This window comes from Mya arenaria, chromosome 17, assembly GCF_026914265.1.
Source record: "Mya arenaria isolate MELC-2E11 chromosome 17, ASM2691426v1".
Lineage (NCBI taxonomy): Eukaryota > Metazoa > Mollusca > Bivalvia > Myida > Myidae > Mya > Mya arenaria.
The window spans coordinates 21,146,278-21,170,499 of NC_069138.1; positions in this window are offsets into that span (position 1 = coordinate 21,146,278).

The window sequence follows — 24,222 nt, forward strand, 5'->3', positions numbered from 1 at the left end:
TCACAGATATACAATTTTTACAACTCTTATATTCTTTGTCTTGGAAAGAGCACATTTTTGCGTAAATATCTGTAAACCAGTGATAAAAGATTGCTGCCAAAATATCAAATTGCGGACTTTCATATTTATGTTTGAAAATTAATGTTTTATTGCATAAGACATCAATTTTTGAACTGAAATATAAAGATCTACAATCTAATTTTTCAGCAGTCTTATTTAACTGTTTTCTATGGAATTTCGAAAACTATAATGGCTCCAAGACAAAAATTAAAAAAAAATGTCAAACGTTCAATCTGTGAGAGTGCAGCTTTAATAAATGGTTAAATGTTGTTGTTTTTTAATTCTGATTTTTATAATAAGTTGATGATCGCCATGTATCATTGATAAAACATGTAAAATAAAATAAAAATTGTTTATTTTCCAACACTGTTTTGCATTTAAATTTGCTGACATAATGCTCTCCAAAAACTTCTGATATGTGGTTTTAAAATGTGTGTTCATCCTTTATTCAGCTAGTGGATGGAATTCATTAAACTACTGTATTCAGTACACCATGCAGCTCTTTCAATTGTTTGAAAGCAATTATTTCACAGAATCTGATAATAGAGGGACCGGACTCAAGATTCTACATTGCAAGAAAAAGTGAAAATTGTCAAAATTTATCATCAAACTGTTATGTTTCAACAGTGTACAGTGCACTGAATCTTACTTATGTAATCATATAATTTGAAATAAACTCACTTTGTCTACCATGTAAATCGAAGTAAATTTAGAAATAGCAATCATGTATTTATCTGTATTTATCTGTATATATGTTTATGTGACCTTTACATGCTTAATGTAGATATGATAATACTAATAAACAGGAAAATCATTATGTGCTATTTTTTAAAGATTACTTGTCTCAGAGAGAGAGACAGTGATGAAATCTTTTAAACACATTAAATGATGTAATATCAGTCTCATAATAATTGGTATTGATTCGGCTAGGCTTGTTTTGAGGTAATATTGAATATCTTGTTTTTGGATCATCTGGTGTCCAAGTCCCTTTAATGTATGTCTGGGTGGGAATCAGCCGACGGGATCAGCCACCGGGGCTGAGTAGGAGACAATGCTAGTGCATTGTCTATCATGGGTTTAATCCCCATATTGAACACCCTTATCCATACTGTTTTACCAACCCTTTAACATTCAGTATAAAACATTGTGGACACAGGGTATAGATTACAAAAGTATTACATTAGTATGAAATGGGTCGTGTCACTTGTGTGTGTGTCTATGGGGGAAGATTTTTGTTAAGCAAAAAAAAATTGTAGTCATTAATGGTATTTTTCCTAGACAATAAAATAATTAGAGATAATTATTAAAGCTGCACTCTCACACATTGAACGTTTTGACAACTTCTTTAATTTTTGTCATGGAACCTGAAAGTGCATTCAAACCATTCATATAAGACTGCTGACAAAAAAATAGTCACAGATTTTTTCTTTATAAGTTAAAATTTTATGTTTCATGCATTTTTCTTGAACCGTAAGAAACGGTTTATAGAGATAAAAGATAAGTTTTCTGACTGAAATTTAAAAATCTGCTATCATATATTTTGACAGCAGTCTTTAACCACTGGTTTCAAGATACCAATAATGGGTAATTCGAAGACAAAAAATAAAAAATCTGTTAAAACGGCAAAACTGTGAGAGTGCAGCTTTAAAATGTTAAGTGGCAGTGAAGGGGAGAGGGGTTGGGGGTTAGTTATCCATTATTTAAACGAAATTATATATCACTTGTTATTTCTTAAATGAAATTTTAAAGCCTTGAATGAAAGTGATCATGTAGACAATAAATAAACTGGAAGATCACTGATGGCTATAACGGCTGTATATCGACTATGCCGACGGTTACAAACAACTAATTATTAAAATCTGACATTTTTTATTAAAAACACATGTTAACTTAATATTATTGACTCAATATAAATATGTAAAACAACTTCACTTCCTTAACAACATCCAACCGCTGGAAATTGAAATGGCTTTTGTCGGTGGGGTTTTTTCCGTTAAATAGCATTCCTGATTTTTGCTGGGTTTTTCTCCCGTAAAATATGCATTAAATTAATAGATTTCTCAAATGAAAGAAATGACTCTAGAATAGTCATTCAAATTAGTATTTACATTAAAGTAATGTATAAAATCTCAAAAACATAAAGCTTGAATTGATTTTTTTTCTTTTGATAAAATGTAGGAATTTTATCCCGCAGGAGAAAAACCCCGTACTGAAAAGCGGTTTTTTTTTGTTTCGCGTTATTTCACTTCCGGTGTCGAAGCATAATGTTTCGTTTGATATAAGATGTTGTTTTGAGCTAAAATAATTTGAATCGTGTATTATTGAAACCCCGCGGGATTTTTCCCCAGCTCTTGAAAAACGGGAGAAAAATCCCGCGGGAGTGTGAAAAACCCCGTGTTTTTCTGCAAAAACCCCGCTGGGGCCCGAAGTTGGTGGGTCAATTAGACAAACTTCCAAAAACATTTCGCAAACAAAAAACACCAAAATCACACCTTAATGAAGCCTTCTAACTAAATTATACGTCAGTATTCGATTACAGCGTATTTAAAGGGTACTTGAGTTTGCGAAATCTAGGATTTGCAAACACAAATTGGAGGTCGTTGCTAATGGAAACTGATATTGACATCCTTATGGCTGTAGTAATATAACATAACGAGAGACATACCAGACATCTAAAATTATGCATGATTTATTCCTGCAATAGTAAGCACTCACCACAATTTGGTCTCATGCAATTACTGAAATTACATTGTAGGACTCTTGTTACCGTTCGGAAGATGAAATGACAATCACTTTATTTAAAAAAAAATATGAAATCTACAGGCATTAGATGAGATAAACTATTTGCTGAGGTTTCGAAAGCGGTCATTTTCTTTTAACATACCCGGCAGCCAGTCCGAGGGCTTCTTACGCTTGGCCGTAACCATTGAGTTCAACTATAGCCGATCTTTTGCTGGTTTACCAAAATAACTTCAGCTATTTTGATTTAGAGATGTATGCACATTTGTCTTCCATTGGGACCATAAGCAGGAATGACTTTATCATAGGTGACGATGGCTGAATCAAATCTCACATTTACATTCTATGATTGTTCCATACACACTTACCCATGATGTCAGCTAATGTGTTCAATGTTTATATTATTAATAAAATACATTGGTGCCGACTATGTTTAATTTAAAAACAAAAAATAAACACCATATTAACCGTGATTATTAGTTGTGCATAACGTATGAATGTAATTCTAATCGGCTCAGTAGATAATAACAATGTTGGAGTCTAGCTCATTAACGATAAAGAGTTCAATAGGTCGGTGTCAAATCTTTCCATAAGCAAGAGAAAGCTGGAGCTTCAGTGATATTAAAACAATAATTGCATATTCTTAAACCGCGTCTCAATAGTTCCCCTGGTGCCTACATCCAAAATCAGAACCAAAGTAAGATAATATGTTGATATATTTCTCCTAAGTCCGTGTCCTACTGAAATTCTTGTTGAGGACAATTGTCTTTTACCAACAAATAGATAATGTGTTTCATTCCAATTTAAAGAAAGTTGTGTCCTATCTGATTTGTGAGTAAGAGTGCATCTTTAAATTGACTTTGTATTAATACCAATGAACGTCTGGCCAGCAAACTACACATTAAATCAGTTATGCGTATCATTGCACGAAAATAAAACAGTTAGCTTTTTAATAGATTACAGATGAAATATCAGTATCTAAATAGGAATGCATTCGATGCGAACAACAATGAACACATTTATGTTTTTATAACATGTTCCTTTGTTCTAATACAATACATGTCTGTTATTTTCAATTTAAGTGTTTTAAAAAGACAGTGTAGTTTTCTGATTTTCTTTTATAGAATGGAAAATTATTGATTTAAAAGCCTTTCAATTAAAATGTATGGCACAAACATGAAACTCAGATTTTGTGAGAATTACTAAGAAACAAAACAGATATTGTTTAAATAAATAAATCGAAGTGATAAAATACGAAACTCAAAATGGATCTTGAATGTTGGACATGGAAATAATGTGAATGGAAAAATGTTGCAATCAAGGGCAACTACATCAGTAAATATTGATATGAAGTGATTTGATAACAACTATTCATTAGGACAAAATAGTTGTAAACATAATGAAGGATTTATTAATTATTAATTGAAAAAAAATATTACAAAAATGTTCCTCATTACGAATTAAACAATCCTGACATCAACATGAAATGTTCCAGAACAGATTCCGTATTCAACATTTAATAGAACGAGGCGTTGAATAGTTCTCAATTAGAATGTGATTAGTGTCACAGGCCTAAATTGTTTCGGTAAATCACCGTTCAGGAAAATTAACTTGGAGGGAAACTGGACTCTTTTGTTATAACCATAATCGCAGGCATATGTTAGTTGAAAAGAAAACTTAATGCCTATTAATGCAGTTTCCTGTCGGATGCTATATCGAAATTAATAAATTTGGTAAACTTTACTCTTAATCACACGGAGGTACCACAAGCTACCATTGCAAATTTATTATACAGTTTTGACTATTGCAAATAAACTGTTTATTAAAGAACTGTCAATGTTCGGCTACCCCATGCTATTCAAATTGAGTAGCATTGTTATCGGCTTTTATACGTCGTGTAGATAAATCAACCAAGAACACTCCGGTCAATCTCAAATCAACAAGCAATGTGATTTAACCGCACGATGCCAATTGCAATAGTATACCATTACTATCACAACGTCACAATTCGACCGAAAGCTACAACAATTTGTTGTCAAAGATAGAGTTCTCACACTCACACTTTTCTGAACATCACTGATAGCAACATTCAACATACCCAGCAATAAAAGCAATGAAACCTTATCAATTTGAAGCACTGAACGATATCACCTGTAACTGACAAATAGCAGACCTTATTCATCCAAAATCTAATTAAGTCGTACATAATAAAATCTAGCTTATGTCGCTTAGGTAAAGGCTTAACACGTTGACCTCGCACAGTCTAATAAATGATTGATTCCTTCTTGTAACCATAATATTCAAATCGTTATTTAGGGAATACTTTATATACATTTTGCATAACGAGTAATGATATTACTCGTAAAGTGAAAAATGCAAAGGTACGGTAATTTAAAGGAGGTAACGTTCTTATACATTTATACAATGGACACATTAATTGAACGATTGAAGGGTCCTGCACGCATTGGAATCCATTTCTGTATATGAAATTCAAGTAACTGACTATAATGTTTTTACATTTCTGCCTATTACAAACATAGCTGCAAGTTCAAACTGACAATTACAACAATATCCATTCGATAAATCAAACCGTTGTGAAATAACAAACGGTTAAATAGTCTTAACAGAACGGTCGTAATATCTTGAATATTATCGTCACCGCATTAATTAGTCTTTGTTTTATCCTGGTTCAATGCAGTGTTCTTGGTTAAAAAAGGATTTCACTGACTTTTTTGAACATCGGGAAATGTCTTGCATTACTGTGTTAACGTGGTGTCGGTGTCAAACAGTCCTTTATCTGTATAAAGAAACAAATAAACTGTTAAAACACGCACATTCATTCTAATTTCAATAAGGTGTACAACAGAAAAAAAAATCAAATTGTCGAAAAGTTCCTAATAACTGGAGTTAGCTGAGCTCATTATTTTGTTGTTGTTTTTCTATATTCATTCTTAAAGGCTTTCACGTTTTTCAAGGAATTGTCTTTTTGATAATCACAATAAACCATTTATTAATTCAAAATCAAATTTAAGTATGTTTTTGGCGAATTTAAATAAGCTTGAAAAGCCTGTTAAGACGTTTCGAAAAATTGGGAACAGTCATTTGAGATTAAACGTTGTGGGGGGTTTTAAACATGAATATATTATGTTCAATTAACTTGAAAATGGAAGGTGAATACAATTATCTCAAATCATTCTTAAATTGAAAGTAAACAAGCCGATTGTGTTTAATGAATTGCTCTGTCCTATGTTATCCACTGAAAATGTTTGTCATCAGAACAAATTGACTTATACAAAATATAGGTGTGCTTTTCCAAAACCAATTATTGTTAATACTAAGCAAATTACGAATGATGTAATGGAGAGCAGTTCAGGCAGAATTTAGACAAATATGAGTAATTGTGTTTTACAAGCCGAGAAAAAATAGGTGCAACATCTCTCTGCGCACTTGACATAGTATATATTCAACAAAAAACAATCGCTTGAAATACTTCTTTGATATCACTCACTGAAAATTGAAATTCCTAATACAAACCATACAAGGAAAGTAAGAATTCGTTTGTTGAAAGTAAAAAACCCGTTTCATTGTAGCAATAAAATTGTTTCTTCCTGAGCTCTAACCTTACATTAACAAATTGATGATAAATTATGCTTGTAATGTCAAATGTTTGTTGATTGTTGTAATATGTCGTGGTCTTAAGTCTATAATTTAATCGAGCTATTATTGAAGATTTTAAGAAATGTATTTATTCGAAAACTCAAATTATCTGCATTCAATCATTACCAAGACTCTGTTAGTTCATAGACTGTGCATATTCGTTGTTTTCAATTTAATCGTTTTGAACAATCTTGACTGATGCATAATCACTAAACAATGCATGTACCATGAAAACTTAAGTAGCATTCAACTTTGATCTAGGTTAAAGAGCAAACCACTCTGAACGAGAGGATGCCATTTCGTTTATGTAAAAATATTTCAGAGATGAACTGAATTTCCCTTTAATTCAATTGAAATACGCAAACCTATTCAAATGAAGGGCAGTGTGTTCCATCAATACCTACTGTCACCATTTCCAAGGAAAATCCGACGGTAATTAGCTAATGAAAACTGACTATGGCATCCTTATGGTTGTAGTAAAAACACGAAACGACAGACACACCAGACATCTTAAATTATGTATGATTTATTTCTGCAATAGTAAGAATTCACCAGTAGTTGGTCGTAAACAATTACTGAAATTACATTGTAGGAATCTTGTTACACATCGGTTGATTGAATGACAATCACTATGTCTGGAAATAATGCTATTTATAGGCACTAGATTATGTAAACCATTTGCTGACGTTCCGCAAAACAGGTCAGCTTCTGTTTACCTATCCTTCAGACAGTCAGAGGACATTTTACGCTTAGTCGTAAACATTAAGCTCAAATGTAGCCGGTATTTTGCTGCAATGCAGCAAACTAAAAGTCAAGTCAGTCATTCATACTATTGAACAAAAATAAAACAGTTGGCAGTGTGATAGATTACAGATGAAGTATATGGAAACTAGAGATCATACCTACTAATGCTTTACCGCCAATATTAGACTGCCAATTACGAGAAGAGTTGTTGACGGACTGAAACATCCTGTTGTTTTAATAGTTGTTTCATAATTCAGAAATAGGGTTATAAACATATTTTCTGATTTCACCCCAAATTGATAATGCACTTACAAAGTTTCAACTAAATCCTTGTAAACCGGATATAATCTTTTAAATCATGCGTTAATTTAAACAATTCCTGTTGTAATATTTTCAAAGAACCATAACAAATTTCTCAAATGAAGTCAATATTGGAGACGGAATCGTTATTTGGAATAAGGTCACAAAATTCAGTAAAATATTTTTTTTATGTTTTCCTGCACTCTCGGTCGTGAAATATAAATTTCTCATTTCAAATTATTTACGATAGACTTATATTAGTACAATGTTATAATAATTTAAATTATAAATTCTATAATATCGTGTACTAATCGAGGCATTGGTGTTGAAAATGGCGTCAAATAGTGTTGATTATTTAATTGAAATCTTAAATTGGCAAATACTAGGCGGAAATGAAATGTGCGTTTTCATAGTAGTTCGAGTAATTTAAGATCAAAGGCGATTTCATATAAGAATTTTAATGCACATTTGATCATTAAATAACAACTGTGGTGTGCTGGAGGTTTAAAATCCCGTTCCATTATTAATATTTCAATGCTGGTTTGTAGACGAAAAAGGAAAATGTCACTAGAAACAAATACAATAATTTCAAAATCAAAGCAATATTACTCACCGGAAAAGCTCCCTTCCAGAAAATATAGTACTTAGAAAAAATAAATGTGAATAGGTTCTTTTAGGACTTTTGCGTCATCAACATTATAATGGCAAAGTAATCTTATATCAGAACAATTTGTCATCAGATACTTTGTCCAACAAACAATAAAACAAACGATAAATACATTAATGATATCAGCCTTATACGATGTAAAAAGGTCAGTGTGAATCACAAACAAAACAAATGTTTTGGTGGACTCTTGGTAGCTTATCTACCATTAAGCTCGTCTTAAAACCAGAAGAGTTATTATGAAACTGAGATTTAAAAAGGATTTACTTATACATTACCTTCCAAAATGCCAAAACACCTCAACTACTTAGATACAAAAGAAAATATGCATGTTTATTTAGTTTAAATATATAAAGTGTATAATATTATGTAGTTTCTATAATTATTGCCGATATAAGACATCAAAATTTGTCAATTTTTATTAGATGGAAGTGGCATTGTTACAAAATGTACATTGCATTTCATTTTCTGAAACTCTACATGTAAGTATATATTAGTCTATCCATATGCATTATTACCAGTATAAATTATTCATGAAAATAAGATCATGTTTTCTAATTAAAAAACCGCAAGGAAAGTCCATGGGATGTTTTGCTGGTGAATCCTAATTTCTTTTGAAAACCAAATCACTGAACTCGAATGAATACAGCTCCACTCAGTAATAAAACAGAATTAAAGAGGTCAAAATATTCAGAAGAAGGTAGGCAAACAATTGAGACGTTATATATTGTGTCAAAATTTAGGACAGCACAAATTGTGTAATTTGTATCGCAGAAGACAAATATAAACTATACCCCAAGAGTAAAATGCGAAAAAAGCGTAAGCAAAGCAGGTTTCAGATTGTAAACATGGACATAATGTGGAGAGAAAATGTTGCAATAAAGGTCAATTACATCAATCATAATTGAAATGAATTGCTTCGATAGCAACTGTTCACCAAAATAACAGTAGTTGTGAATATAATGCAGCATAAATATAGCCCTTTGAAAGAAAAATACAACAATGTTCCTCATTATGAACCAAACAATCCCTTCATCAGCATATAATGTTCCAAATGTTTTCCTAATTCAACATTAAATGTAAGGAGGGGTTGAATAGTTTTAAATTAGTACGTGATTAGTGTCACAGGTCTAAACTGTTTCGGTAAATCACCGTTTAGGGAAAATTAACTTTGCAGGAAACTATTTACGTTGAGACATATTTGCAAGCATATGCCACTTGTTGAGGTAATTTTATGCATATTGTTGCAATCATAGTTAACTTGCATTTTGCCTAGTAATCATCCCTTGGTTTCTGAATACTGCCATAAGCGTTCGACATATTTACAAAAACACTTTTTTAACGCCGAAGTGCATGATATTGAGGTACACATAGTTCAAAAGATGTTGCACACAATGATCGTAATACCAAATAAGACAGTTGTGACTAATGCCAATGGATTGTGTGTTAATTCGCCACCAAATTATAATACAAAAACAGCCAATTTTAATACAGATGTACTCGGCATCCGGTCATCGGCTTTTCTATTATATTCAAATTGAGTGTCAGTGTTATCGGCTTAGATGCATAGAAAAATAAAGGAAAAAAAAAACACTTTGAATATTAAAAATATTGCTGCTGCCAACATGCAATTTAAACAGAACGTTTCAGAATGTAGTTGTAATCTAACCGCACGTTGCCGATTGCAACGGTATTGGCTATGGTTTCTTTGAATACCTTGAAAAATGCTGCTAAAAAGATGAATAGTTTAAAATAATCTTTTTTGTTTACAAATTATTTTAACAAAGATATATACAATTCAAGCCAACAGATATCTTGAATACTTTTCGGTTTGTCGAGTAATTCCTGAAACGTTAAAAGTGTTTATTTTATTTCGTATTGAGGCAGTAATTGTACTCGATTCTATTCCAGCTCTTGATGTACACAATGACTTAAAATGGTTTTTTTTACAAAATATCAGCATTTATTTGCTTGGAAGCCATCCTTTTTAATTTTTTCCAAAACGTCTTAAATGAAGACATTCCTGTTAATTAGAGACGTTTCATTTGATAATTTACATCTAATGGCACTTAACTCTCTTGAGCAATACGTTAAATGCACTTTAATAACTTTAATAACACAATTACAAGCTATTCGTGAAATTCCTAAAACCGTCACAACATACATCGGAGAATGATAAAGCCTTTGAATTAATGAACAAGAACGATATGATATTTATTTGTCAAACACAAATTCAATTCATTTCCGCTGTTTTGTTAAAACCGCCGAAAATGCATTCAACACATTACGTTAACGTTAAAGGATTAGAGGCATTATTAGGGCAACACATGAATGAAAAAAGCAGCAACCTTCTGTGTATCACTTCAGAAAAGGTGAAACCCTCTATTTCTATATGGAAAACTCCATTGGTCGCCATTTAACAGTCGTTTGCAAATACTTCTATACCAATGTATTGTGTTAATTTACTTTAGGGAATTAATGACATAAATAAGTAGATAGTTTTATGGAAATATATATCATACCGAATAGACGTGAACATTACTTATTCGGAAAAACTACCAGATGTAATTAAATGAATGCATGTATTATATTTTAGTGATTTTAAGATTATAATAATTTGTACTTGCATTCTTAAGTTGTGTCGCTGAACACATTTTCAGATAAAAAGAAATATACATACACTTGGTTGAAACAATACTTATCAAATAAAGAATACCATTTCAAGGCTTACATTTATTTTTCAAAGCAGACTTCATCGACAAGATGAGTAGCCAACCAAGAGACACACACACACCGTCACAATAACTCTCAATTCCACGCAGACATGTAAATATCGTTATCAATAATTGTTAGATAAAATCGCTTTTGTCAGTGAAACATGTGTTTTCTGAGAGTAAAACAATTAGATATACTTCTTAACCTCATATGTGCTTCCCAACATCTATCACTCAAACTAAACATATATGCTTTATTTAATCCATCAACAACATTAACATAAATTATAAAGCAACAAAAACTCAACGATCTTAAAGAAATAACACTTGCAGCGGAGTATTACGTAGGTCTCATGAAGGTACGAAACAATATACACAGATAAACATCAAACATGACTCGTCTTAATTTTAAAAGTAAAAAAACAACATGTATTTGTTTCGAAAGTATCAATTGAATCATTGTACAAAGTATAAAACACGTTAAGAAAGGCAAAGGTGCATACTATGATGGAAATCAAGTTACGAGGGGTAAACGCAATACGTGTTTCATACAACGGCAATAATATTAATCAATTTATTCAGTATTTACACAAAAGAAATTTCAAACTATCTGAAACAGATGTGTAAAGTTTCATCAAACATGATTGTAGATTACAGAATGTTTAATTTTTTTCAAAATCAGCTAAGTCGGTCGCACAGAAGCCCGATGTCGACGTTCAAAATTTAATATTGTCAACAGGCCATGTTTAAGATGATAAAACAGTTTTAAAGATATCACCATGAAAACTTCAAAGTCATTTGTTTAAATCATGCGATAATTAAAACATTTACTATTGTACTATTTTCACAGTCCCATATCAAATTTCCCACCTGAAGTCTATATTTGCGACGGAATCGTTATTTGAAATAAGGTCACACAAGTCAGTATTATAATCAAATGTATTTGTCTTGCACTGCCCGTCGTGAAGTATTAATCCTCTCATCTTAAAGTATTTACTCTATGTACGGAAATGATATTGAAAAACAAATGTTCCCTTATAAACGTGGGTTTTCATGATAATTCGGGTATCTTAAGATCAAAGGCGATTTAATATAAGAATTATTGCGCAATTGTTATATTTAATTATTTATCGTGGCGTGCTCCTCAGGAGGTTAAATATCTCGCTCCATTATTAAAATTTCAATAATGGTTCGTCATTTTGTAGACACAAGACTAACCTTCAAGCATGAAAACTATTGACAACATAGAGCAAAAGGCCGTCAAGAGCTAGGGGGCGTCTACTAGATGCAAATAGAATTTATTCAGTATCAAAGAAATATCACTCACAGTAAAACCTGTAAATATGTGGCACACATCCGGAATACATACTTCGAACATAATTATGTGAAACCAAGCCAAATGTTTCATGAGGGTATTTTCGTAATTAACATTGTCATAATATATTTCATCAAATATATGGACAAATTGTGATGATATGCTTTGTCCAACATAAAATAAAACATCCAATCAATATTTCAATCATATTTAAACCTAATAAAATAACACAATATAAATAACAGCTAGGGACTGGCCTTATAACCAAACCGTTAACAAAACCCTCATTAAGGCCTAACATATACCTTAAAACAGACAATTTATCATTAAGCATAAATTTGTACTGGCATCTTGGCTCATGATTTATCGATATTATAAACAAGAAAGCAATTGGTTGGCTTTTATTTAATTGCAGAACACTAATTACCGCGTTCTAAAGACAATATGTTGATTTGCTCGTTATACAAACGATGACTAGATTTATATCAACCAGTTGTTAAATGAGACTGTACTGAAGCCACTGGACAGATGGCAGTGTTTGAGACATAGAGCTTCGTAAGGTGATGTATGTCCTGAATTGTTTTTAAAAATAGCTGTTTTTGGAGTTTTGTGCTCTTGTGAGCTTGTTTCTGTACTTTTTCACATAAGTAATGTAGTCAGTGAATTATTAAGTAATGTTACCATTTAAACCTTTCCTGATGTAACATTTAATTATTTTTCTTAAAGTTACACATCTTAATCTGATGCTAAGTCCATAAATATACGGTACTGTAAACTTCACTGTCACAACCAATTAGTTGGTTTATTGGATAGTTTAATAACATGCACAATATAGCTAATCATTAGGAAGAAAAAAATTACTAATATATGTCGCTTTTATTTTTTATAATGTTTTCTTTAATTGTTCCCAGTTTTAATACAATGAGGCTTTCTATTATGAAACTCTATGATCACACAGTTTTAAATCTTTTATTTTATATGGCAGACTGTGTGTGAGGCTTATAGTTTCAAACAATGACTGCATCGTATCTGTAAAGTTTTTGCATTAGGTGCTCTAAATTGTATTCCATCGTCTGCAGATAAAGTTGGAATCTCTAATCATTGAAATACTTGGGGTTTACCTATAAGTTTATTATTATTTGTTTTATCATTAAGTTTTCTCAAGTTAATAAGATAAGATACGTTGATAAGATTTGCAATTTACTTTTTTACTTTATTCGGGATTGTTAAGAGTGAGGTTGTGCACACAAACTGGTTAAAACCCATAGTAAATTTACATATTACTGACCGTTCCAAGGGGGTACCTAACAATATCATAACATATTGTTTTTATGTTCTATGCCTTTGGCGTTTGGCGTTTTCCCAGTGCCATTAAACCGGGTTTATGTTTAAACTTTTTCCTTCTGAGCTTGTTTCTGTAGTTTTTTGCATAAATATTTCTAGAATCACAAGATTTTTACAATGCGTATTATTTCCAAATTAAATGCTTATTGATTTTGCCTTTCTAATGGACATATGCTAAGAATGTAATAGTCAGTTCATGTCATCCTAAACATTTGCAGTTAAAAAGCAAAACATTTGCAGTTAAAATGCAAGGTTAAATTTACATTTGTTTGTGATTTTCTTTTTAATGAAAATCAATAGTTTAATTTGAAGGTAATCATTACTCGAACTCAATACAATTATTCTGGCAAAATGCATTTAAAAAAAGTTCATAAACAATTACACTAAGTAAAGATAAGTTCCGTGTGAATCACAAAAGAATGATTTTAATTTACACTTGGTAACGTATCTGTCCTAAAGCTTGTCTTAAAGCGAAGGGTCAGTATAAAACCGCGGTTTTGAAAAGGATTTACTTATACATTTGCTTCGAAAATGCACATTTCCCTTAACACTCGCATACAACAGAAAGTATACATCTTTATTTAATGTATATATGTGTTAAGCGGGATTTATTATCCATATTAATAATGTGTATTTTTTCTATCATAACGGCCAATTTCAGACATCACAATGTGTACACTTAGATTGAGTGTAAGTGCAAGTGCTATACAATGTCAAAACACGTTGTATTTTCTGAATTTTTACATATAAAGGCCCATTATACTCCATTTATACCAGCATTTTTTCATTCAAATCTTGTCATGTTTAAAAATAATACAGTCTAAACTATACAAGACCATTTGCAAAAACAACATTAGGAAACTCAATACTAGATACTTTCTTTTGTCACTGGGTGTCACTTAATGTCAATACTGGACATTGGTTTCAGATTAGAATTACGCACAGTTAAACTAAACTTATTTATTCTTCCATATAGTGTCAATATATCAAGGGAGATATATATTGTACAATAATGTGTTGTTTTCTGTTACAAGGGCCTGTTTAAGACTATTTTGACACTCTTTATGTCCATTTTGATTGAATGTAAGTGCTATTTTGAACAAAAACCAGTATCTAAACACGAATGCATTCGAAACAAACAATGGACACATTTTTTTTATAACATGTTGCTTTGTTTATATACAATACATTTCTGTTATTTTCATTTTAAGTGTTTTGAAAAGACAGGATAGTCTTTTGATTTTTTTTTTATCTTTTAATGAGCGGTAAATTATTGAATAAAACGCCTTTAGTTTTAACGCCTGGCACAAACATAAAACCCAGATGTTGAGAGAAATACTAGAAAACAAAACAAATATTGTTTAGATAAATCAAGCGAAGTAGTAAAACACGAATGTTTTAAGTTTGCACACCCAACACCTTCGGCAAGTAGTGCAAATAAGCATCGAAATAATGCAGAAAGAGTTTGCTCTGATGCACATTGACAGGGATAACCAATACATATCAATACGTTTGAGACCACCGATAACGAGTAAATGCGGTAAACGTAAGCAAAATTGATTTTGAATTTTGAAAATGGAAATAATGTGGTGGTAATAATTTAGTAATCAACGGCAATTACATCATTGATAATCTATATGAATTTCTTCGATAGCAACTGTTCACCAGGATTACAATAGTTGTAAATACAATGCAGGATTAATTCATTCTTGATTGAAAAAAATGATACCAAATTATTACAAACGAAACAATCCCTTTATCAAAATGAAACATTCCAGACCTTTTTCCAAATTCAACATTTAATACAAAAATAGTACGTGATAAGTGTCACAGGTCTAAACCGTTTCTGTAATTCACCGCTCAGGAAAAGAATAACTAAGCTTGAAATAATTCCTTTAGGACTCTTTCGTTATAACCTTAATCGCAGGCATATGTAAGTTGTTAAGGTAACTAAATGCATATTAATTATATTTGTTTTCCTTTCAGATGCTGAGAAATATCATCTAAATATTTTCTTGCCGGCTTAGAGTGTTGAAAGTTAATAAAATCTGGTGAACATGATACGTTTTTAATGACATGACTCGCATTTTGCCGAGTAATTAATTATTTGTTGGGTTCAGACTATTGCCAATAGGTTTCGACGCATTACCAAGGACACAATTTTAAATCTGAAGTACATGTAATGGAGATCAACATAGTGAATCAAAAGGGCATTTCTGGTTCTCTACTTCGTTGGTTTTCAAATTACTTATATGATCGCTCCCAACGAGTTGTAATTAATGGCTAAGAATCAACTCTATTGAAAGTCGATGCAGGTGTTCCACAAGGATCCATCCTCGGTCCACTGCTATTTATTGTTTTTATTAACGACATTGTTAAACAGATTCAGTCAGCAATACGTCTCTTCGCGGACGATACAAGTTTATATGTCATAGTCGACGATCCTGTAACCGCCTCGGCATCTCTAAATATGGACATTCTCAAAATATCCCAATGGGCAGAAAAATGGTTAGTTTCTTTCAATCCACAAAAAAACAGAGTCACTTATTATGTCACGAAAACAAAACAAACCAATTCATCCTCCAGTTTTCATGGATAACACACAAATACAAGAGGTCACCTCACACAAACACCTTGGTCTCACCTTTTCAGCCGACGGCATCTGGCACGAACACATTCGCATTATTACAGAAAAAGCATGAAAAGAGTTCATGCCTTAAGATCACTGAAATCTAACTCGACAGAAAGTCACTTGAAATAGTGTATAAGTCATACATCAGACCCACCTTGGAATACTGTGATGTTGTCTGGGGAAATCTTACCCAACGAGATGAACATCTACTAGAACAAGTTCAACTCAAAGCACTCAAAATAATTACGGGAACTACAAAACTGGTCTCCCCCGAAAAACTCTATGAAGAATCAGGGTTTGAATCTAAGTTACGACGAGAACAGCATAGACTTACATTGTTTTACAAGATGGTAACATCATTGACACCTACATATCATTCATCTCTTGTCCCAGAAAAAGTACGTCATGTAACTTCCTATAACCTTCGGAACTCTTCTTCCACAAGGAACTACTTTTGCAATACACACATATTTGCATCCTCTTTTATCCCTTCGACAATTGCTCGTTGGAACGAGCTTCCTGTACACGTCAGGGAGGCCGATACATTTCCCATTTTCAAACGTAAACTTTCTTCTCTTTATAACAGACCAGATCCTCCGTCATTTTATTACGAAGGCACAATTAATCATTCACGCATTAGGAATCACTATAGCAACCTTCGAAAGCATCTGTTTTCAAAGAATATTGTTCCAGATCCAACTTGTGGCCAAATCGAATCAACAGAACATTATTTCTTTCATTGTCAATTCTACCACCAGCAGAGACAAGTCCTTTTCAAAGTTTCCAGCCCACTGAACATAGTACTATCCAGACTCTTCTATTTGGAAACTCTCAATTAAACGAAAATTCAAATAGAACCATATTCAAACATGTTCATAAATTTATCTCCGACACGAAAATATTTTCTTAGATACAAAAGGCCTACTCGGGAGTTTCCCCTAAATTCGGACATGACCAGTCTAAACTTGATTCTTTCTTCATCTTCGTCCTCTTATTCCAATCAACTTATCTAATTCGTTTCTAATACCTTTGTGCCAATTTAAAAAAGGAGAATGTTACTGAAAATATATTTTTCCTGCCTCATATGCTTGCATTCATTAGTACATCAAACATATCGTTTTCTTTTACAACATACGAAATATTACAACCTTTGAACAACTTTGCATTGTATTTAATTTTGGTAAAGTGTTGTCTACACGTTTGCTTCTACAAACTGACAGATAAGGAGAGAGGTATGAATATTAGCTCTAAGCTATCTCCTCAATCCTTAATTATTATGTATGTAATGTACGTATTTGCTAAATATACTTATATAGAATAAATACTGTTTAAACCAACATTGTGAAAAGAGTTGAAATAAACGTATTACCAAATAAGACACATTTTTTCATGAAGGTACCCCAACTACCGTGGTAAACATATCAATAGGTTATCCGGTCATCGTCTACATCATGGTATTCAAATTGAGTTGCATTGTTATCGGCTTAGATGAATATAAAACAATAAAGTAAAACAACTCAATTAGCAATATTGCTGCTGCCGGCCAATTTCAAATCAACAACCAATTTAAACAAAACTTATTAAAATGAAGTTGTTATTTAACCGAACGATGCCAATTGCAACGGTTTTGCATATGATTTCTTTGTATTCTATGTGATATGCTTTGGAAAAAGACGAAAGTTTTAGTTTAAATTAAACTTATTTGTTTTACAATGATTGTAAAACAAAATATAACAACAAATATGGATATAATGCAAGGCAACATTAATCTAAAAGACTATTCGTTTTTTCGAGTATTTCCTGAACTGTTAAACTTATTTTTCATTTCGTATTTCGGCAGTAATTGTACTCGTTTTTCATTTTCCAGATCTTGATGGCACTAAATGACTTAAAATAATTTCATACAAAAAATCAGCATTTATTTGCTGTGAAGCCATCGTTTTTATTTTTTTACTAAACGTCTTAAATGAAGACTTTCCTGTTAATTAGAGACATTCCATTCAATAATTCACAACTAATGGCACTTTACCCTCTTTAACAATTCGTTAATGCTCTTTAATAAACTAAATAACACAATTACAAGCAATGCATGAGTTTATTAAAACCCTCGAAAGATACTTCGTAAACTGATTAGGCCTTCGAATTAATGTATAAGAAATATATGATACTTAAAATCCACACAACATACTTTGGAGAATGATTAAGCCTTTGAATTGATGTATAAGAAAGATATGATAGCTATTTGTCAAACGTAAGTTCACTTCATTTCCGCTGTTTGCTCATAATTGCAAAACCGCCTAAAATGCATTCAACAGATGGATAAAAGTAGTAGGGGCATTATTTCTAATCAACAAATCAACAGTGAAATTTAGTAAATGCATGATGAAGTGGAAACCTGCAGGTACTTACGGAGTAGCATTTTCTAAGACTTTCTTTGATTAATATATCTTTTTTTTCCAAGGCAACGTATTACTCATTGTATGAGACAAAGCAGCAATCTTATGCGTATCACTCCAGAAAAGTGGAAACCCTAATGAATTTAAAGGCCATTTTTCAATGTATCAGTAATTTATTTCTATACGGAAAAATCCATTGGTCGCCATTTTACAGACATTTTGCAAATATTTTCATATTAATGTATTGTCTTCATTTACTTATGAATACATAACTTATTCGGAAAGACTAAAAGATTAATTTAAATAAATGCATGTATTATATTATAATAGTGATTTCAAGACTTTAAGTACTTAAATTTATTCGATAAAGAATACCGTTTCAAGGCGTACATTTATATTACAAAGCAGACTTTATCGACAAGAACAGTAGCCAACCAAGAGACACACACACGGTCACAGTAACTTGAAGATACACGCAGACATGTAAATATCGTTATAAATAAATGTAAGGTAAATCACGTTGGTCAGCGAAACAAGAAATAACTGAGAGCTACTTTATTGGAGTTTTGCATACATAATCCAGGGGATACTAAATAGAAGTTTTGTATTTAGAATCCAGTGGATACTATATGGATGTTTTGAATTCACAATCCAAGAGGTACTATATAGGAGTTTTGCATTCACAATCCAAGAGGTACTATATAGGAGTTTTGCATTCACAATCCAAGAGGTACTATATAGGAGTTTTGCATTCAAAATCCAAGGGGTACTATATAGGAGTTTTGCATTCAGAATCCAAAGGGTACTATATAGGAATTTTGTATTCAGAATCCAGGTGATACTATATAGAAGTCATGTATTCAGAATCCAGGGGGAACTGTATAGAAGTTTTGTATTCAGAATCCAGGGGATACTATATAGAAGTTTTGCATTCACAATCTAAGGGGTAATATAAAGGAATTTTGCCTTCAGAATCCAAAGGGTACTATATAGGAATTTTGCCTTCAGAATCCAGGGGATACTATATAGAAGTTTTGTATTTAGAATCCAGTGGATACTATATGGATGTTTTGAATTCACAATCCAAGAGGTACTATATAGGAGTTTTGCATTCACAATCCAAGAGGTACTATATAGGAGTTTTGCATTCACAATCCAAGAGGTACTATATAGGAGTTTTGCATTCAAAATCCAAGGGGTACTATATAGGAGTTTTGCATTCAGAATCCAAAGGGTACTATATAGGAATTTTGTATTCAGAATCCAGGTGATACTATATAGAAGTCATGTATTCAGAATCCAGGGGGAACTGTATAGAAGTTTTGTATTCAGAATCCAGGGGATACTATATAGAAGTTTTGCATTCACAATCTAAGGGGTAATATAAAGGAATTTTGCCTTCAGAATCCAAAGGGTACTATATAGGAATTTTGCCTTCAGAATCCAGGGGATACTATATAGAAGTTTTGTATTTAGAATCCAGTGGATACTATATGGATGTTTTGAATTCACAATCCAAGAGGTACTATATAGGAGTTTTGCATTCACAATCCAAGAGGTACTATATAGGAGTTTTGCATTCACAATCCAAGAGGTACTATATAGGAGATTTGCATTCAAAATCCAAGGGGTACTATATAGGAGTTTTGCATTCAGAATCCAAAGGGTACTATATAGGAATTTTGTATTCAGAATCCAGGTGATACTATATAGAAGTCATGTATTCAGAATCCAGGGGGAACTATATAGAAGTTTTGTATTCAGAATCCAGGGGATACTATATAGAAGTTTTGCATTCACAATCTAAGGGGTAATATAAAGGAATTTTGCCTTCAGAATCCAAAGGGTACTATATAGGAATTTTGCCTTCAGAATCCAGGGGATACTATATAGAAGTTTTGTATTCAGAATCCAGGGAGTACTTTAAAGGAGTTTTGCATTCAGAATCCAGGGGATACTATAAAGAAGTTTTGTATTCACAATCTAAGGGATACTATATAGAAGTTTTGCATTCAGAATCCGGGGTATACTTTAAAGGAGTTTTGTATTCGGAATCCACGGGTAATTTATAGGATGTTTGCAAACAGAATCCAGGGAATACTATATAGAAGTCTTTATTCAGAATCCAGGGGATACTATATAGAAGGTTTGCATTCAGAAACCGGGGGATACTATATAGAGGTTTTGCATTCAGAATCCACGGATAATTTATAGGGATTTCTATTCACAATCCAGGGGATACTTTACAGAATGTTTGTATTCAAAATTCAGGGAATACTATATAGATGTTTTTCATTCATAATCCACGGGTTACTTTATAGAAGGTTTGCAATCAGAATCCAGGGAATACTATATAGAAGTTTTGCATTCAGAATCCGGCTGAAACTATTTAGGAGTTTTGTATTCAGAATCCACGGGTTATTTTATATGAGGTTTGCAATCAGAATCCAGAGAATACTTTAATATAGAAGCTTTGTATTCAGAATCCGGGGAATACTATATAGAAGCTTTGTATTCAGAATCCGGGGAATACTATATAGAAGCTTTGTATTCAGAATCCGGGGAATACTATATATGAGCGTTGCATTCAGAATCCGGGGAATACTATATAGAAGCTTTGTATTCAGAATCCGGGGAATACTATATAGAAGCTTTGTATTCAGAATCCGGGGAATACTATATAGAAGCTTTGTATTCAGAATCCGGGGAATACTATATGGAAGCTTTGTATTCAGAATCCGGGGAATACTATATAGAAGCTTTGTATTCAGAATCCGGGGAATACTATATAGAAGCTTTGTATTCAGAATCCGGGGAATACTATATAGAAGCTTTGTATTCAGAATCCGGGAAATACTATATAGAAGCTTTGTATTCAGAATCCGGGGAATACTATATAGAAGCTTTGTATTCAGAATCCGGGGAATACTATATAGAAGCTTTGTATTCAGAATCCGGGGAATACTATATAGAAGCTTTGTATTCAGAATCCGGGGAATACTATATAGAAGCTTTGTATTCAGAATCCGGGGAATACTATATAGAAGCTTTGTATTCAGAATCCTGGGAATACTATATAGAAGCTTTGTATTCAGAATCCGGAGAATACTATATAGAAGCTTTGTATTCAGAATCCGGGGAATACTATATAGAAGCTTTGTATTTAGAATCCGGAGAATACTATATAGAAGCTTTGTATTCAGAATCCGGGGAATACTATATAGAAGTATTGCATTTAGAATCCACGGATAATTTATAGGGATTTCTATTCTCATTCCAGGGAATACTTTACAGGATGTTTGCATACAAAAGTCAGGGAAATATAGAATTATTGCATTCAGAATCCACGAATTACTTTATAGGAGGTTTGCATTCAGAATCCAGGGGATACTTTATAGGACTTATGAATTATTGGGATACCATATAGGAGTTTCGCCTTTAGAATCCACTTAATACTATATACAAGGAGTTTTGCATTCAGAGTGGTAAGATTACTCGTAAATGAAAAGAAATTGCTATGGAGACAAAAAAAGAAATATATAATTTTTGATTGAATGAGCGAAACAAATAATGAAAAAGTGCACAAGTCAACTAGATTTTGTTCAGGTACTGTAATTTAAAAGAGATAACGTAGTTCTGTGTTAATCCAATAAAAAGATTATGGTTTATGGAAAACACAGGCACGTGTTTAAATGTTGTTCCAATGCTTTACATAGCGCTTAAAGTGCGGAATTCCAGCTAATGAATACTTGAATGGCTAGGGAGCAACAAAACGTTGTGCACCAGTCACCATACATTATGTATATAAACACATTTATTACTGTCTAAAACTATTACGCTATACAAGCAAATGCTCAAATGCTAATAGTTTGAACTAGTTTGGAGAAGACAACTGTTTTAAACTGTTTTTTTTATTTGACCAAAAATAGCAATAATATCATTTGATTGGTCAATATTTAGTCAATTGTAACAATTTAGCTATCCATTCGTTTAAACATTAATTTTTTATCGAAGTTGTTTTTACTTGGCTGCATAACACTATTGGTATAATGAATTTTGCTGACTAACAATGTTAGAATAAATGTTATATATATGATATTCATGGTATTCACTAACAAGTTCAATTTATTTCTGTACATTTCACTCAACGACGTGAACCATCAAACTTAGGTTTTCATCATTGCTAAAATAATTGGATTTCCTTACAGTTGCTCGCCTTACTAGAACTTCTCAATTCCGGTTCAAATGTTTAGACCATAATACAACATAAACATTGTTATCGAAATATTAATGAGAATTTGTGCAAGATTTATTGCGGTTAAAACAATATTTGGCTTTCCTCAGTTACGATGGAGAACCGAGTCGTAGTATTCACAAAGGTCAAATAAATCAGATGTAGTCAATTTCAAAAAACAATACGCATCATTTTTAAATACAAAACATGACGTGCGTGAATTACACCCTTCAATTTGTACATTTTTTGTTGCTGTAAAAGGCGTCTTTAGGTCCTGAATGTCAACGAAGGTGTCTCGACATTGACAAATTGAAGGAGTATAATTAACGAAACGACAGCCAAGAAACATTTAAATGATGCTCATTCCGTGCACTGCATCTCTGTTAAGCTAATTAAAGCATAGCTTTGAAAATACCCAATTGTCTTCTCGGATTTGAATGCATTTGCTTCATTATATTCGTGATTAAATCGGCTCGATTCGTGTTCGTGTTAATTACATAAAATTAATTGATATATAAATGTATTGATTCAAAATGAAAGAAAAATATGTCTTATGTTAAATGCCAATCATTGAGCGAAACAAATCGGCCTCTTACCAAATCAACCAACTACCAAATCGGTCCTTCAGACCTTTCAGCCCTACCATTTTAGCCCCTTAAAAGGATTGACTCGAGGCTATCGGTCGCTGTAGATTGCTCCCACATTCTTGAGGAAATCCTCACACGTGGTCTCATGAGTGTCGTATGAGTCCCACTCAAGCATCATCCTTACGTCCATTTCGACGTACCGCTCATGACACTGACGGCCAAGAGATTCCTCCGACACAAGCTGACATGTAAGTTACATTTGGTTGTTGTTTGACCTGTATTTGTTTTTTTTATTCAAAACATTTTCAATTATCTGCAGGAAAACAATGCTATATGATCTGAACACTTTAATGTTACACCTAGATCGATAATCACTAAATTGTGCATGTAATATAAGTCCACTAAGCTGGCCACTGTAACACTCAACCGATATTTTCTGTATAAATATATCATAAATATTTTGCATGAAATTGCTTACAGTCTAGCGTTTAAATCGAATATAGAATTTAGGAATAAGTCTTAAATGTTTTATGTTATTGAAAGGAAATGCTAAAAAGAAAACACCAATGCACTAGTATTATATTGGCCATTGCTGGAACTTTTTCAGTACAATTAATGTTAGAACAATTGTAACCGGGGTGTCAAAACGATTCGAAAAGTTGTATTAATGGTGTCAAGTAGAAAATAATCTAGACAAAAAAAACATAAATCAAAAAATAGAAAACTAGTTCAGACTACATGTAGCAAGGTGCATATTTCAGTATTTTATCAGTTTGTGTGTTTGGTATGGTTCTATATCGAATATTGTTTTGTGTTGTTTGTGTATCGTCGTGTTT